Here is a 19085-nt window from a genome sequence, read left to right on the forward strand (position 1 = left end):
ATAAAATCCAGCCCATCAACCGTGAAGAGCTCAGTCTCCCAGGGTACTGTGCTTGCTCCAGTACTTTTTCTCATCCTCATATCGGACATAGACCAGAACACAACCTATAGCACTGTATCATCCTTTGCAGATGACACTAGGATTTTCATGAGAGTTGGCAACATAGAGGACACGGCAAACCTCCAATCAGATGTTGATCAGGTCTTTCTATGGGCTACAGAAAATAATATGGTATTCAACGAGGATAAGTTTCAGCTCATGCGCTACGGAAAAATTGAAAATATAAAAACAGAAACCACGTACAAAACGCAGGCAAATCATAACATAGAACGAAAAGGCAATGTAAAGGACCTGGGTGTACTCATGTCGGAAGACCTTACCTTTAAAGAACACAATAAAGTAGCCGTCACAACTGCAAGAAAAATGACAGGTTGGATAACAAGAACTTTTCACACTAGAGATGCTATACCGATGATGATACTTTTCAAAACGCTTGTGCTATCTAGAGTGGAGTACTGCTGCACAATGACAGCCCCTTTCAAAGCTGGAGAAATTGCTGACCTAGAGAGCGTGCAGAGATCCTTTACTGTTAGAATCCACTCAGTAAAACATCTAAATTACTGGGACCGACTAAAGAGCCTAAATCTGTACTCCCTTGAGCGCAGGCGGGAGAGATACATAATAATTTACACGTGGAAAATAATTGAGGGGCTGGTCCCAAACCTGCACACAGAAATAACACCACATGAGACCAGAAGACATGGCAGGATGTGCAGAATACCCCCGTTGAAAAGCAGAGGTGCAACAGGTACTCTGAGAGAGAACTCTATCAACATCAGAGGCCCGAGACTGTTCAACACGCTTCCACTACACATAAGGGGCATAACTGGCAAACCCCTCACAGTGTTCAAGAGAGAACTGGATAAGCACCTCCAAAGGATACCTGATCAACCAGGCTGTGACTCATACGTCAGGCTGCGAGCAGCTGCGTCTAACAGCCTGGTTGATCAGTCTAGCAACCAGGAGGCCTGGTCGACGACCGGGCCGCGGGGACACTAAGCCCCGGAAGCACCTCAGGGTAGCCTCAAGGTAGGGAGTAATGAGTGAAGATGTTGCTGGGGATATGTGGTGAAGATGCGGCTGCTCCTATGTAGTGATGATGCTGCTGGGGTTATGTAGTGAAGATGCTGCTGGGGTTACGTAGAGAAGATGCTGCTGAAGTTATGTGGTGAAAATGCTGATGGGGTAATGTTGTGAAGATGCTGCTTGTGTTATGTAGTGAAAAGGCTGTTGGGTAAAGTAGGGAAGACGCTGCTGGGGTAATGTAGTGAAGATGCTGTTGGGCTTATGTGACGAAGATGCTGCTAGGGTTATGTGGTGAAGATGCCGTTTGGGTTATGTGATGAAGATGCTGCTGGGAATGTGGTGAAGATGCTGCTGGGGTTACGTGGTGAAGATGCTGCTGGAGTTGTGTAGAGAAGATGCTGTTGGGGTTACGTGGTGAAGATGCTGCTGGTGTTATAAGGTGACGATGCTGTTGGGGTTATGTAGTGAAGATGCTGCTTGGGTTATGTTGAGAAGATGCTAATGGGGTTATGTAGTGAAGATGATGCTGGGGACATGTAGAGAAGATGCTGCTAGGGTTATGTAGTGAAGATACTGCTGGGGTTATGCAGTAAAGATGCTGTTAAGTTTATGTAGTAAAGATGGTGCTGAGGTTATGTAGTGACGATGCTGTTGTGGTTATGTAGTGAAGATGCTGCTGTCGGTTAAATGAAGATGTTATAAGTTGTGGTGAAGATGTTCATTGAGTTATGTAGTGAAGATGCTGCTGGGGAAATGAAGTGATGATGCTGCTTGGGTAATGTGGTGAAGATACTGCTGGGGTTATGTGGTGAAGATGCTGCTTGGGTTATGTAGTGAAGATGCTGCTGTATGTTAAATGATGATGATATAGGTTGTGGTGAAGATGTTCATTGAGTTATGTAGTGAAGACGCTGATTAGGATTGTGTGGTTAAGATGATTCAGGAGTTATGTAGTGAAGATGCTGCTGGGGTTATGTAGTGAAAAGGCTGTTGGGTAAAGTAGTGAAGACGCTGCAGGGGTAATGTAGTGAAGATGCTGTTGGGTTTATGTGACGAAGATGCTGCTGGGTTTATGTGGTGAAGATGCTGTTGGGGTTATGTGATTAAGATGCTGCTGGGGTAATGAGTGAAGATGTTGCTGGGGATATGTGGTGAAGATGCGGCTAGGATTATGTAGTGAAGATGCTGCTGGGGTTATGTAGTGAAGATGCTGCTGGGGTTATGCAGTGAAGATGATGTTGGGGTTATGTAGTGATGATGCTGTAGGGGTTATGTGATGAAGATGCTGCTTGGGTTATGTGGTGAAGATGCTGCTGGGGTTATGTGGTAATGATGCTGTTGAGTTATGTGATGAAGATGCTGCTGGGGTTATGTAGTGAAAATACTGTTGGGGTTATGTAAAGTAGATACTGTTTGGGTTATGTAATGAAGATGCTGCTGGAGTTATGTAGAGAAGATGCTGCTGGAGTTATGTGGTGAAAATGCTGATGGGGTAATGTTGTGAAGATGCTGCTTGGGTTATGTAGTGAAAAGGCTGTTGGGGAAAAAAGTGAAGACGTTGCTAGGGAAATGTAGTGTAGATGCTGTTGGGGTTATGTGACGAAGATGCAGCTGGGGTTATATAGTGAAAATACAGTTGTGGTTATGTAATGAAGATGCTGTCGGGGTTATGTAGTGAAGATACTGCTGGGGTTCTGTGGTAAAGATGTTGTTGGGGTTATGTGATGAAGATGCTGCTGGGGGTAATGAGTGAAAATGTTATTGGGGATATGTGGTGAAGATGCGGCTGGGGTTATGTAGTGAAGATGCTGCTGCTCTTATGTAGTGATGATGCTGCTGGGGTTATGTAGTGAAGATGCTGCTGGGGTTACGTAGAGAAGATGCTGCTGAAGTTATGTGGTGAAAATGCTGATGGGGTAATGTTGTGAAGATGCTGCTTGTGTTATGTAGTGAAAAGGCTGTTGGGTAAAGTAGGGAAGACGCTGCTGGGGGAATGTAGTGAAGATGCTGTTGGGCTTATGTGACGAAGATGCTGCTTGGGTTATGTGGTGAAGATGCCGTTTGGGTTATGTGATGAAGATGCTGCTAGGGAATGTGGTGAAGATGCTGCTGGGATAATGAGTGATGCTATTGGGGTTATGTGATGAAAATACTGCTGGATTAATGAGTGAAGATGTTGTTGGGGATATGTGGTGAAGATTCTGCTGGGGTAATGAGTGAAGAGGTTGCTGGGGTAATGTGGTGAAGATGCTGTTGGGGTTATGTATTTAAGATGCTGCTGGGATTATGTACAGAAGATGCTGTTGGAGTTACGTAGTGAAGATGCTGCTGGGGTTACGTGGTGAAGATGCTGCTGGAATTGTGTAGAGAAGATGCTGTTGGGGTTACGTGGTGAAGATGCTGCTGGTGTTATAAGGTGACGATGCTGTTGGGGTTATGTAGTGAAGATGCTGCTGGGGTTATGTTGAGAAGATGCTAATGGGGTTATGTAGTGAAGATGATGCTGGGGTTATGCAGTAAAGATGCTCTTAAGTTTATGTAGTAAAGATGGTGCTGGGGTTATGTAGTGAAGATGCTGTTGTGGTTATGTAGTGAAGATGCTGCTGTCGGTTAAATGAAGATGTTATAAGTTGTGGTGAAGATGTTCATTGAGTTATGTAGTGAAGATGCTGCTGGGGAAATGAAGTGATGATGCTGCTAGGGTAATGTGGTGAAGATGCTGCTGGGGTTATGTGGTGAAGATGCTGCTTGGGTTATGTAGTGAAGATGCTGCTGTATGTTAAATGATGATGATATAGGTTGTGATGAAGATGTTCATTGAGTTATGTAGTGAAGACGCTGATGAGGATTGTGTGGTTAAGATGATTCAGGAGTTATGTAGTGAAGATGCTGCTGGGGTTATGTAGTGAAAAGGCTGTTGGGTAAAGTAGTGAAGACGCTGCAGGGGTAATGTAGTGAAGATGCTGTTGGGTTTATGTGACGAGGATGCTGCTGAGTTTATGTGGTGAAGATGCTGTTGGGGTTATGTGACGAAGATGCAGCAGGGGTTATGTAGTGAAAATACTGTTGGGGTTATGTAATGAAGATGTTGGTGGGGTTATGTAGTGAAGATACTGCTTGGGTTATGCAGTGAAGATGCTGCTGGGGTTATGTGGTGATGATGCTGTTGGGTTATATGATAAAGATGCTGCTGGGGTTATGTGACGAAGATACTGCTGGGGTTATGTGGTGAAGATGCTGTTTGGGTTATGAGATGAAGATACTGCTGGGGTTATGTGGTGAAGATGCTGCTGGGGTTATGTGATGAAGATGCTGCTGGGGTAATGAGTGAAGATGTTGCTGGGGATATGTGGTGAAGATGCGGCTGGGGATATGTAGTGAAGATACTGCTGCTGTTAAGTAGTGAAGATGCTGCTGGGGTTATGTAGTGAAAATGCTGCTGTAGGTTAAATTAAGATGATATAGATAGTGGTGAAGATGTTCATTGAGTTATGAAGTGAAGACGCTGTTAAGGATTGTGTGGTTAAGATGATTCAGGAGTTATGTTGTGAAGATGCTGCTGTAGGTTAAATGAAGATGATATAGGTTGTGGTGAAGATTTTCATTGATGCTGGGTTAATGTAGTGAAAATGCTTTTGTGGTCATGTGGTGAAGACGCTGCTGATGAATGTGTGGTTAAGATGATTCAGCGGTTATGAAGTGAAGATGTTGCTGGAGTTATGTAGTGAAGATGCTGCTGGGGTTATGTAGTGAAGATGCTGCTATAGGTTAAATGAATATGATATTGATTGTGGTGAAGATGTTTATTGAGTTATGTAGTGAACACGCTGCTGAGGATTGTGTGGTTAAGATGATTCAGGAGTTACGTAGTGAAGATGCTGCTGTATGTTATATGAAGATGATATAGATTGTGGTGAAGATGTTCATTGAGTTATGTAGTGAAGACGCTGCTGAGGATTGTGTGGTTAAGATGATTCAGCGGTTATGTAGTGAAGATGTTGCTGGAGTTATGTAGTGAAGATGCTGCTGGGGTTATGTAGTGAAGATGCTGCTGTTGGTTAAATGAAGATGATATTGGTTGTGGTGAAGATGATATTGGTTGTGGTGAAGATGTTCATTGAGTTATATAGTGAAGACGCTGCTGAGGATTGTGTGGTTAAGATGGTTCAGGGGTTATGTGGTGAAGATGTTGCTGGAGTTATGTAGTAAAGATGCTGCTGGGGTTATGTAGTGAAGATACTGCTGGGGTTATGCAGTAAAAATGCTGTTAGTGCTATGTAGTAAAGATGCTGCTGGGGTTATGTGATGAAGACGCTGCTGGGGTAATGAGTGAAGATGTTGCTGGAGATATGTGGTGAAGATGCGGCTGGGGATATGTAGTGAAGATACTGCTGCTGTTAAGTAGTGAAGATGCTGCTGGGGTTATGTAGTGATGATGCTGCTGGGGTTATGCAGTGAAGATCCTGCTGGGGTTATGTAGTGAAGATGCTGTAGGGGTTATGTGATGAAGATGCTGCTTGGGTTACGTGGTGAAGATGCTGCTGGGGTTATGTGGTGATGATGCTGTTGGGTTATGTGATGAAGATGCTGCTGGGGTTATGTAGTGAAAATACTGTTGGAGTTATGTAATGAAGATGCTGTTTGGGTTATGTAGTGAAGATGCTTCTGGGGTTATGTAGAGAAGATGCTGCTGGAGTTATGTGGTGAAAATGCTGATGGGGTAATGTTGTGAAGATGCTGCTTGGGTTATGTAGTGAAAAGGCTGTTGGGTAAAGTAGTGAAGACTCTGCTGGGGTTATGTAGTGAAGATGCTGTTGGGGTTATGTAGTGAAGATGTTTTTGGGGTTATGTGACGAAGATGCTGCTGGGGTCATGTATTGGAGATGCCGTTGGGGTTATCTGATGAAGATGCTGCTAGGGTATGTGGTGAAGAAGCTGCGTGGGTAATGAGTGAAGATGTTGCTGGGGATATGTGATGAAGATGCTGCTGGGGTAATGAGTGAAGATGTTGCTGGGGATATGTGGTGAAGATTCTGCTGGGGTAATGAGTGAAGATTTTGCTGGGATAATGTGGTGAAGATGCTGATGGGGTTATGTTTTGAAGAAGCTGCTGGTGTTATGTAGAGAAGATGCGGTTGGAGTTACATAGTGAAGATGCTGCTGGGGTTACGTCTTGAAGATGCTGCTGGAGTTATGTATAGAAGATGCTGTTGGGCTTATGTAGTGAAGATGCTGCTGGGGTTACGTCTTGAAGATGCTGCTGGAGTTATGTAGAGAAGATGCTGTTGGGCTTATGTAGTGAAGATGCTGCTGGGCTTACGTGGTGAAGATGCTGCTGGGGTTATGTTGTGAAGATGCTGATGGGGTTTTGTAGTGAAGATGCAGCTTTGGTAATGTGAAGATGCAGCTTTGGTAATGTGAAGATGCTACTGGGGTTATGTAGTGAAGATGCCGCTGGGGTTATGTAGTGAAGATGCTGTACGGGTTATGTGATCAAGGTGCTTCTTGGCTTATGTGGTGAAGATGCTGCTGGGGTTATGTAGTGAAGATGCTGATGGGGATATGTAGTGAAGATGCGGCTTTGGTAATGTGAAGATGCTGCTCGGGTTATGTAGTGAAGATGCCGCTGGGGTTATGTAGTGAAGATGCTGTAGGGGTTATGTGATGAAGGTGCTGCTTGGCTTATGTGGTGAAGATGCTGCTGGGGTTATGTAGTGAAGATGCTGATGGGGTTATGTAGTGAAGATGCGGCTTTGGTAATGTGAAGATGCTGCTGGTGTTATGTAGTGAAGATGCCGCTGGGGTTATGTAGTGAAGATGCTGTAGGGGTTATGTGATGAAGGTGCTGCTTGGCTTATGTAGTGAAGATGCTGCTGGGGTTATGTAGACAAAATACTGATGGGGCTATGTAATGAAGATGCTATTGGGGGTTATGTAGTGAAGATGCTGCTGGGGTCATGAAATGAAGATGCTGCTGGAGTTGTGTGGTGAAAATGCTGATAGGGTAAAGTTGTGAAGATGCTGCTGGGGGTATGTAGTGAAAAGGCTGTTGGGTAAAGTAGTGAAGACGATGCTGGGGATATGTACTGAAGATGCTTTTCGGGTTATGTGACGAAGATGCTGCTGGGGTTATGTGGGGAAGATGCTGTTGGGGTTATGTGACGAAGATGCTGCTAGGGTTATGTGACGAAGATGCTGCTAGGGTTATGTGGTGAAGATGCCATGGGGGTTATGTGATGAAGATGCTGCTTGGGTTATGTGGTGAAGAAGTTGCTGGAGTAATGAGTGAAGATGTTGCTGGGGATATGTGGTGAAGATGCTGCTGGGGTTATGTGGTAAAGATGCTGCTGGGGTTATGTAGTGAAGATGCTGCTTGGGTTATGTAGTGAAGATGATGTTGTGGTTATATGGTGAAGATTCTGCTAGGGTTATGTAGTGAAGATGCTGCTGGGGTTATTTAGTAATGATGCTGCTGAAAGGTTAAATGAAGATGATATAGATTGTGGTGATGTTCATTAAGTTATGTTGTGAAGACGCTGTTGAGGATTGTGTGGTTAAGATGATTCAGGAGTTATGTAGTGAAGATGCTGCTGTAGGTTAAATGAAGATGATATTGTTTGTGGTGAAGATGTTCATTGAGTTATAGAGTGAAGACGCTGCTGATGATTTTGTGGTTAAAATTATTAATGGATTATGTAGTGAAGATGTTGCTGGGGATATGTAGAGAAGATGCTGCTAGGGTTATGTAGTGAAGATACTGCTGGGGTTATGCAGTAAAGATGCTGTTGTGGTTATGTAGTGAAGATGCTGCTGTAGGTTAAATGAAGATGATATAGGTTGTGGTGAAGATGTTCATTGAGTTATGTAGTGAAGACGCTGCTGAGGATTGTGTGGTTAAGATGATTCAGCGGTTATGTAGTGAAGATGTTGCTGGAGTTATGTAGTGAAGATGCTGCTGGGGTTATGTAGTGAAGATGCTGCTGTTGGTTAAATGAAGATGATATTGGTTGTGGTGAAGATGATATTGGTTGTGGTGAAGATGTTCATTGAGTTATATAGTGAAGACGCTGCTGAGGATTGTGTGGTTAAGATGGTTCAGGGGTTATGTGGTGAAGATGTTGCTGGAGTTATGTAGTAAAGATGCTGCTGGGGTTATGTAGTGAAGATACTGCTGGGGTTATGCAGTAAAAATGCTGTTAGTGCTATGTAGTAAAGATGCTGCTGGGGTTATGTGATGAAGATGCTGCTGGGGTAATGAGTGAAGATGTTGCTGGAGATATGTGGTGAAGATGCGGCTGGGGATATGTAGTGAAGATACTGCTGCTGTTAAGTAGTGAAGATGCTGCTGGGGTTATGTAGTGATGATGCTGCTGGGGTTATGCAGTGAAGATCCTGCTGGGGTTATGTAGTGAAGATGCTGTAGGGGTTATGTGATGAAGATGCTGCTTGGGTTACGTGGTGAAGATGCTGCTGGGGTTATGTGGTGATGATGCTGTTGGGTTATGTGATGAAGATGCTGCTGGGGTTATGTAGTGAAAATACTGTTGGAGTTATGTAATGAAGATGCTGTTTGGGTTATGTAGTGAAGATGCTTCTGGGGTTATGTAGAGAAGATGCTGCTGGAGTTATGTGGTGAAAATGCTGATGGGGTAAAGTTGTGAAGATGCTGCTGGGGTTATGTAGTGAAAAGGCTGTTGGGTAAAGTAGTGAAGATGATGCTGGGGATATGTACTGAAGATGCTTTTCGGGTTATGTGACGAAGATGCTGCTGGGGTTATGTGGGGAAGATGCCGTTGGGGTTATGTGACGAAGATGCTGCTAGGGTTATGTGACGAAGATGCTGCTAGGGTTATGTGGTGAAGATGCCATGGGGGTTATGTGATGAAGATGCTGCTTGGGTTATGTGGTGAAGAAGTTGCTGGGGTAATGAGTGAAGATGTTGCTGGGGATATGTGGTGAAGATGCTGTTGGGGTTATGTAGTAAAGATGCTGCTGGGGTTATGTAGTGAAGATGCTGCTTGGGTTATGAAGTGAAGATGATGTTGTGGTTATATGGTGAAGATTCTGCTAGGGTTATGTAGTGAAGATGCTGCTGGGGTTATTTAGTAATGATGCTGCTGAAAGGTTAAATGAAGATGATATAGATTGTGGTGATGTTCATTAAGTTATGTTGTGAAGACGCTGTTGAGGATTGTGTGGTTAAGATGATTCAGGAGTTATGTAGTGAAGATGCTGCTGTAGGTTAAATGAAGATGATATTGTTTGTGGTGAAGATGTTCATTGAGTTATAGAGTGAAGACGCTGCTGATGATTTTGTGGTTAAAATTATTAATGGGTTATGTAGTGAAGATGTTGCTGGGGATATGTAGAGAAGATGCTCCTAGGGTTATGTAGTGAAGATACTGCTGGGGTTATGCAGTAAAGATGCTGTTGTGGTTATGTAGTGAAGATGCTGCTGTAGGTTAAATGAAGATGATATAGGTTGTGGTGAAGATGTTCATTGAGTTATGTAATGAAGATGCTGCTGGGGAAATGAAGTGATGATGCTACTGGGGTAATGTGGTGAAGATGCTGCTGGGGTTATGTGGTGAAGATGCTGCTGGGGTTATGTAGTGAAGATGCTACTGGGGTCATGTGGTGAAGATGCTGCTGGGGCTATATAGTGAAGATGCTGCTGTATGTTAAATGAAGATGATATAGGTTGTGGTGAAAATGTTCATTGAGTTATGTAGTGAAGGCGTTGCTAAGGATTGTGTGGTTAAGTTGATTTAGGAGTTATGGAGTGAAGATGCTGCTGGGGTTATGTAGTGAAGATACTGCTGGGGATATGTGGTGAAGATGCTGCTGGGGTTATGTAGTGAAGATGCTGCTGGGGTTATGTAGTGAAAATACTGCTGGGGTTATGTAATGAAGATGCTGCTTGGGTTATGTAGTGAAGATGCTGCTGGGGTCATGTAGAGAAGATGCTGTTGTGGCTATGGGGTGAAGATGCTGCTGGGGTTATGTAATGAAAAGGCTGTTGGGTTATATAGTGAAGATGCTGCTGGGGTTATGTGGTGAAGATACTGTTGGGGTTATGTGATGAAGATGCTGCTGGGGTAATGAGTGAAGATGTTGCTGGGGATATGTGGTGAAGATGCGGCTAGGATTATGTAGTGAAGATGCTGCTGCTCTTATGTAGTGAAGATGCTGCTGGGGTTATGTAGTGAAGATGCTGCTGGGGTTATGCAGTGAAGATGATGTTGGGGTTATGTAGTGATGATGCTGTAGGGGTTATGTGATGAAGATGCTGCTTGGGTTACGTGGTGAAGATGCTGCTGGGGTTATGTGGTGATGATGCTGTTGGGTTATGTGATGAAGATGCTGCTGGGGTTATGTAGTGAAAATACTGTTGGAGTTATGTAATGAAGATGCTGTTTGGGTTATGTAGTGAAGATGCTTCTGGGGTTATGTAGAGAAGATGCTGCTGGAGTTATGTGGTGAAAATGCTGATGGGGTAATGTTGTGAAGATGCTGCTTGGGTTATGTAGTGAAAAGGCTGTTGGGTAAAGTAATGAAGACTCTGCTGGGGTTATGTAGTGAAGATGCTGTTGGGGTTATGTAGTGAAGATGTTGTTGGGGTTATGTGACGAAGATGCTGCTGGGGTCATGTGGTGGAGATGCCGTTGGGGTTATCTGATGAAGATGCTGCTAGGGTATGTGGTGAAGAAGCTGCTTGGGTAATGAGTGAAGATGTTGCTGGGGATATGTGATGAAGATGCTGCTTGGGTAATGAGTGAAGATGTTGCTGGGGATATGTGGTGAAGATTCTGCTGGGGTAATGAGTGAAGATTTTGCTGGGATAATGTGGTGAAGATGCTGATGGGGTTATGTTTTGAAGAAGCTGCTGGTGTTATGTAGAGAAGATGCGGTTGGAGTTACATAGTGAAGATGCTGCTGGGGTTACGTCTTGAAGATGCTGCTGGAGTTATGTAGAGAAGATGCTGTTGGGCTTATGTAGTGAAGATGCTGCTGGGGTTACGTCTTGAAGATGCTGCTGGAGTTATGTAGAGAAGATGCTGTTGGGCTTATGTAGTGAAGATGCTGCTGGGCTTACGTGGTGAAGATGCTGCTGGGGTTATGTTGTGAAGATGCTGATGGGGTTTTGTAGTGAAGATGCAGCTTTGGTAATGTGAAGATGCTGCTGGGGTTATGTAGTGAAGATGCCGCTGGGGTTATGTAGTGAAGATGCTGTAGGGGTTATGTGATGAAGGTGCTGCTTGGCTTATGTGGTGAAGATGCTGCTGGGGTTCTGTAGTGAAGATGCTGATGGGGTTATGTAGTGAAGATGCTGTAGGGGTTATGTGATGAAGGTGCTGCTTGGCTTATGTAGTGAAGATGCTGCTGGGGTTATGTAGTGAAGATACTGCTGGGGTCATGAAATGAAGATGCTGCTGGAGTTGTGTGGTGAAAATGCTGATAGGGTAAAGTTGTGAAGATGCTGCTGGGGTTATGTAGTGAAAAGGCTGTTGGGTAAAGTAGTGAAGACGCTGCTGGGGATATGTACTGAAGATGCTTTTCGGGTTATGTGACGAAGATGCTGCTGGGGTTATGATGGGAAAATGCTGTTGTGGTTATGTGACGAAGATGCTGCTAGGGTTATGTGACGAAGATGCTGCTAGGGTTATGTGGTGAAGATGCTGCGGGGGTTATGTGATGAAGATGCTGCTGGGGTTATGTGGTGAAGAAGTTGCTGGGGTAATGAGTGAAGATGTTGCTGGGGATATGTGGTGAAGATGCTGCTGGGGTTATGTAGTAAAGATGCTGCTGGGGTTATGTAGTGAAGATGCTGCTTGGGTTATGTAGTGAAGATGATGTTGTGGTTATATGGTGAAGATTCTGCTAGGGTTATGTAGTGAAGATGCTGCTGGGGTTATTTAGTAATGATGCTGCTGTAGGTTAAATGAAGATGATATAGATTGTGGTGAAGATGTTCATTAAGTTATGTTGTGAAGACGCTGTTGAGGATTGTGTGGTTAAGATGATTCAGGAGTTATGTAGTGAAGATGCTGCTGTAGGTTAAATGAAGATGATATTGTTTGTGGTGAAGATGTTCATTGAGTTATAGAGTGAAGACGCTGCTGATGATTTTGTGGTTAAAATTATTAATGGGTTATGTAGTGAAGATGTTGCTGGGGATATGTAGAGAAGATGCTGCTAGGGTTATGTAGTGAAGATACTGCTGGGGTTATGCAGTAAAGATGCTGTTGTGGTTATGTAGTGAAGATGCTGCTGTAGGTTAAATGAAGATGATATACGTTGTGGTGAAGATGTTCATTGAGTTATGTAATGAAGATGCTGCTGGGGAAATGAAGTGATGATGCTGCTGGGGTAATGTGGTGAAGATGCTGCTGGGGTTATGTGGTGAAGATGCTGCTGGGGTTATGTAGTGAAGATGCTGCTGGGGTCATGTGGTGAAGATGCTGCTGGGGCTATATAGTGAAGATGCTGCTGTATGTTAAATGAAGATGATATAAGTTGTGGTGAAAATGTTCATTGAGTTATGTAGTGAAGACGTTGCTAAGGATTGTGTGGTTAAGTTGATTTAGGAGTTATGTAGTGAAGATACTGCTGGGGATATGTGGTGAAGATGCTGCTGGGGTTATGTAGTGAAGAAGCTGCTGGGGTTATGTGGTGAGGATGCTGTTGGGTTATGTGATGAAGATGCTGCTGGGGTTATGTAGTGAAAATACTGCTGGGGTTATGTAATGAAGATGCTGATGGGGTTATGTAGTCAAGATGCTGCTGGGGTTATGTGGTGAAGATGCTGCTTGGGTTATGTAGTGAAGATGCTGCTGGGGTCATGTAGAGAAGATGCTGTTGTGGCTATGGGGTGAAGATGCTGCAGGGGTTATGTAATGAAAAGGCTGTTGGGTTATATAGTGAAGATGCTGCTGGGGTTATGTAGTGAAGATACTGTTGGGGTTATGTGATGAAGATGCTGCTAGGGTAATGAGTGATGTTGCTGGGGATATGTGGTGAAGATGCGGTTAGGATTATGTAGTGAAGATGCTGCTGCTCTTATGTAGTGAAGATGCTGCTGGGGTTATGTAGTGAAGATGCTGCTGGGGTTATGCAGTGAAGATGATGTTGGGGTTATGTAGTGATGATGCTGTAAGGGTTATGTGATGAAGATGCTGCTTGGGTTATGTGGGGAAGATGCTGCTTGGGTTATGTGGTAATGATGCTGTTGGGTTATGTGATGAAGATGCTGCTGGGGTTATGTAGTGAAAATACTGTTGGGGTTATGTAAAGATACTGTTTGGGTTATGTAATGAAGATGCTGCTGGAGTTATGTAGAGAAGATGCTGCTGGAGTTATGTGGTGAAAATGCTGATGGGGTAATGAGTGAAGATGTTGCTGGGGATATGTGGTGAAGATGTGGCTGGGGTTATGTAGTAAAGATACTGCTGGGATTATGCAGTGAAGATCCTCCAATGGTTATGTAGTGAAAATGCTGCTGTAGGTTAAATTAAGATGATATAGATTGTGGTGAAGATGTTCATTGAGTTATGTAGTGAAGACGCTGTTGAGGATTGTGTGGTTAAGATGATTCAGGACTAATGTTGTGAAGATGCTGCTGTAGGATATATGAAGATGATATAGGTTGTGGTGAAGATTTTCATTGATGCTGGGTTAATGTAGTGAAAATGCTTTTGTGGTCATATGGTGAAGATGCTGCTGGGGTTATGCAGTGAAGATGCTGCTGTAGGTTAATTGAAGATGATATAGAGTGTGGTGAAGGTGTTCATTGAGTTATGTAGTGAAGACGCTGCTGAGGAATGTGTGGTTAAGATGATTCAGCGGTTATGAAGTGAAGATGTTGCTGGAGTTATGTAGAGAAGATACTGCTGGGGTTATGCAGTAAAAATGCTGTTAGGGTTATGTAGTAAAGATGCTGCTGGGGTTATGTAGTGAAGATGCTGCTTGGGTTATGTAGTGAAGATGATGTTGTGGTTATATGGTGAAGATTCTGCTAGGGTTATGTAGTGAAGATGCTGCTGGGGTTATTTAGTAATGATGCTGCTGTAGGTTAAATGAAGATGATATAGATTGTGGTGAAGATGTTCATTAAGTTATGTTGTGAAGACGCTGTTGAGGATTGTGTGGTTAAGATGATTCAGGAGTTATGTAGTGAAGATGCTGCTGTAGGTTAAATGAAGATGATATTGTTTGTGGTGAAGATGTTCATTGAGTTATAGAGTGAAGACGCTGCTGATGATTTTGTGGTTAAAATTATTAATGGGTTATGTAGTGAAGATGTTGCTGGGGATATGTAGAGAAGATGCTGCTAGGGTTATGTAGTGAAGATACTGCTGGGGTTATGCAGTAAAGATGCTGTTGTGGTTATGTAGTGAAGATGCTGCTGTAGGTTAAATGAAGATGATATACGTTGTGGTGAAGATGTTCATTGAGTTATGTAATGAAGATGCTGCTGGGGAAATGAAGTGATGATGCTGCTGGGGTAATGTGGTGAAGATGCTGCTGGGGTTATGTGGTGAAGATGCTGCTGGGGTTATGTAGTGAAGATGCTGCTGGGGTCATGTGGTGAAGATGCTGCTGGGGCTATATAGTGAAGATGCTGCTGTATGTTAAATGAAGATGATATAAGTTGTGGTGAAAATGTTCATTGAGTTATGTAGTGAAGACGTTGCTAAGGATTGTGTGGTTAAGTTGATTTAGGAGTTATGTAGTGAAGATACTGCTGGGGATATGTGGTGAAGATGCTGCTGGGGTTATGTAGTGAAGAAGCTGCTGGGGTTATGTGGTGAGGATGCTGTTGGGTTATGTGATGAAGATGCTGCTGGGGTTATGTAGTGAAAATACTGCTGGGGTTATGTAATGAAGATGCTGATGGGGTTATGTAGTCAAGATGCTGCTGGGGTTATGTGGTGAAGATGCTGCTTGGGTTATGTAGTGAAGATGCTGCTGGGGTCATGTAGAGAAGATGCTGTTGTGGCTATGGCGTGAAGATGCTGCAGGGGTTATGTAATGAAAAGGCTGTTGGGTTATATAGTGAAGATGCTGCTGGGGTTATGTAGTGAAGATACTGTTGGGGTTATGTGATGAAGATGCTGCTAGGGTAATGAGTGATGTTGCTGGGGATATGTGGTGAAGATGCGGTTAGGATTATGTAGTGAAGATGCTGCTGCTCTTATGTAGTGAAGATGCTGCTGGGGTTATGTAGTGAAGATGCTGCTGGGGTTATGCAGTGAAGATGATGTTGGGGTTATGTAGTGATGATGCTGTAGGGGTTATGTGATGAAGATGCTGCTTGGGTTATGTGGGGAAGATGCTGCTTGGGTTATGTGGTAATGATGCTGTTGGGTTATGTGATGAAGATGCTGCTGGGGTTATGTAGTGAAAATACTGTTGGGGTTATGTAAAGATACTGTTTGGGTTATGTAATGAAGATGCTGCTGGAGTTATGTAGAGAAGATGCTGCTGGAGTTATGTGGTGAAAATGCTGATGGGGTAATGAGTGAAGATGTTGCTGGGGATATGTGGTGAAGATGTGGCTGGGGTTATGTAGTAAAGATACTGCTGGGATTATGCAGTGAAGATCCTCCTATGGTTATGTAGTGAAAATGCTGCTGTAGGTTAAATTAAGATGATATAGATTGTGGTGAAGATGTTCATTGAGTTATGTAGTGAAGACGCTGTTGAGGATTGTGTGGTTAAGATGATTCAGGACTAATGTTGTGAAGATGCTGCTGTAGGATATATGAAGATGATATAGGTTGTGGTGAAGATTTTCATTGATGCTGGGTTAATGTAGTGAAAATGCTTTTGTGGTCATATGGTGAAGATGCTGCTGGGGTTATGCAGTGAAGATGCTGCTGTAGGTTAATTGAAGATGATATAGAGTGTGGTGAAGGTGTTCATTGAGTTATGTAGTGAAGACGCTGCTGAGGAATGTGTGGTTAAGATGATTCAGCGGTTATGAAGTGAAGATGTTGCTGGAGTTATGTAGAGAAGATACTGCTGGGGTTATGCAGTAAAAATGCTGTTAGGGTTATGTAGTAAAGATGCTGCTGGGGTTATGTAGTGAAAAGGCTGTTGGGTAAAGTAGTGAAGACGCTTCTGGGGTTATGTAGTAAAGATGCTGTTGGGGTTATGAAATGAAGATGCTGTTGGGGTTATGCAATGAAGATGCTGTTGGGGTTATGTGACGAAGATGCTGCTGGTGTTATGTGGTGAAGCTGCTGTTGGGGTTATGTTACGAAGATGTTGCTGGGGTCATGTGGTGGAGATGCCGTTGGGGTTATCTAAAGATGATGCTGCTAGGGTATGTGGTGAAGAAGCTGCTGGGGTAATGAGTGAAGATGTTGCTGGGGATTAGTGATAAAGATGCTGCTGGGGTAATGAGTGAAGATGTTGCTGGAGATATGTGGTTAAGATTCTGCTGAGGTAATGAGTGAAGATTTTGCTGGGGTATTGTGGTGAAGATGCTGATGGGGTTATGTTTTGAAGATGCTGCTGGTGTTATGTAGAGAGGATGCGGTTGGAGTTACATAGTGAAGATGCTGCTGGGGTTACGTCTTGAAGATGCTGCTGGAGTTATGTAGAGAAGATGCTGCTGGGGTTATGTAGTGAAGATGCTGATGGGGTTTTGTAGTGAAGATGCAGCTTTGGTAATGTGAAGATGCTGCTGGGGTTATGTAGTGAAGATGCCGCTTGGGTTATGTAGTGAAGATGCTGTAGGGGTTATGTGATGAAGGTGCTGCTTGGCGTATGTGGTGAAGATGCTGCTGGGGTTATGTAGTGAAGATGCTGATAGGGTTATGTAGTGAAGATGCGCCTTTGGTAATGTGAAGATGCTGTTGGGGTTAGGTAGTGAAGATGTCGCTGGGGTTATGTAGTGAAGATGCTGTAGGGGTTATGTGATGAAGGTGCTGTTTGGCTTATGTAGTGAAGATGCTGCTGAGGTTATGTAGACAAAATGCTGGTGGGGCTATGTAATGAAGATGCTATTGGGGTTATGTAGTGAAGATGCTGCTGGGGTCATGAAATGAAGATGCTGCTGGAGTTATGTGGTGAAAATGCTGTTAGGGTAAAGTTGTGAAGATGCTGCTGGGGTTATGTAGTGAAAAGGCTGTTGGGTAAAGTAGTGAAGACGCTGCTTGGGATATGTAGCGAAGTTGCTTTTGGGGTTATGTGACGAAGATGCTGCTGGGGTTATGTTGGGAAGATGCTGTTGGGGTTATTTGACGAAGATGCTGCTAGGGTTTTGTGGTGAAGATGCCGTGGGGGTTATGTGATGAAGATGCTGCTGGGGTTATGTGGTGAAGAAGTTGCTGGGGTAATGAGTGAAGATGTTGCTGGGGATATGTGGTGAAGATGTCGGTGGGGTAATGTGGCAAAGATGCTCTTGGGGTTATGTAGTGAAGATGATGTTGTGGTTATGTGGTGAAGATGCTGCTGGGGTTATGTAGTAAAGATGCTGCTGGGGTTATGTAGTGAAGATGCTGCTTGGGTTATGTAGTGAAGATGATGTTGTGGTTATATGGTGAAGATTCTGCTAGGGTTATGTACTGAAGATGCTGCTGGGGTTATTTAGTAATGATGCTGCTGTAGGTTAAATGAAGATGATATAGATTGTGGTGAAGATGTTCATTAAGTTATGTTGTGAAGACGCTGTTGAGGATTGTGTGGTTAAGATGATTCAGGAGTTATGTAGTGAAGATGCTGCTGTAGGCTAAATGAAGATGATATTGTTTGTGGTGAAGATGTTCATTGAGTTATAGAGTGAAGACGCTGCTGAGGATTTTGTGGTTAAAATTATTAATGGGTTATGTAGTGAAGATGTTGCTGGGGATATGTAGAGAAGATGCTGCTAGGGTTATGTAGTGAAGATACTGCTGGGGTTATGCAGTAAAGATGCTGTTGTGGTTATGTAGTGAAGATGCTGCTGTAGGTTAAATGAAGATGATATAGGTTGTGGTGAAGATGTTCATTGAGTTATGTAATGAAGATGCTGCTGGGGAAATGAAGTGATGATGCTGCTGGGGTAATGTGGTGAAGATGCTGCTGGGGTTATGTGGTGAAGATGCTGCTGGGGTTATGTAGTGCAGATGCTGCTGGGGTCATGTGGTGAAGATGCTGCTGGGGCTATATAGTGAAGATGCTGCTGTATGTTAAATGAAGATGATATAGGTTGTGGTGAAAATGTTCATTGAGTTATGTAGTGAAGACGTTGCTAAGGATTGTGTGGTTAAGTTGATTTAGGAGTTATGGAGAGAAGATGCTGCTGGGGTTATGTAGTGAAGATACTGCTGGGGATATGTGGTGAAGATGCTGCTGGGGTTATGTAGTGAAGAAGCTGCTGGGGTTATGTGGTGAGGATGCTGTTGAGTTATGTGATGAAGATGCTGCTGGGGTTATGTAGTGAAAATACTGCTGGGGTTATGTAATGAAGATGCTGACGGGGTTATTTAGTCAAGATGCTGCTGGGATTATGTGGTGAAGATGCTGCTTGGGTTATGTAGTGAAGATGCTGCTGGGGTCATGTAGAGAAGATGCTGTTGTGGTTATGAGGTGAAGATGCTGCTGGGGTTATGTAATGAAAAGGCTGTTGGGTTATGTAGTGAAGATGCTGCTGAGGTTATGTGGTGAAGATACTGTTGGGGTTATGTAATGAAGATGCTGCTGGGGTAATGAGTGAAGATGTTGCTGGGGATATGTGGTGAAGATGCGGCTAGGATTATGTAGTGAAGATGCTGCTGCTCTTATGTAGTGAAGATGCTGCTGGGGTTATGTAGTGAAGATGCTGCTGGGGTTATGCAGTGAAGATGATGTTGGGGTTATGTAGTGATGATGCTGAAGGGGTTATGTGATGAAGATGCTGCTTGGGTTATGTGGTGAAGATGCTGCTGGGGTTATGTGGTAATGATGCTGTTGGGTTATGTGATGAAGATGCTGCTGGGGTTATGTAGTGAAAATACTGTTGGGGTTATGTA

Source organism: Procambarus clarkii, chromosome 63 (assembly GCF_040958095.1).
Source record: "Procambarus clarkii isolate CNS0578487 chromosome 63, FALCON_Pclarkii_2.0, whole genome shotgun sequence".
NCBI lineage: Eukaryota > Metazoa > Arthropoda > Malacostraca > Decapoda > Cambaridae > Procambarus > Procambarus clarkii.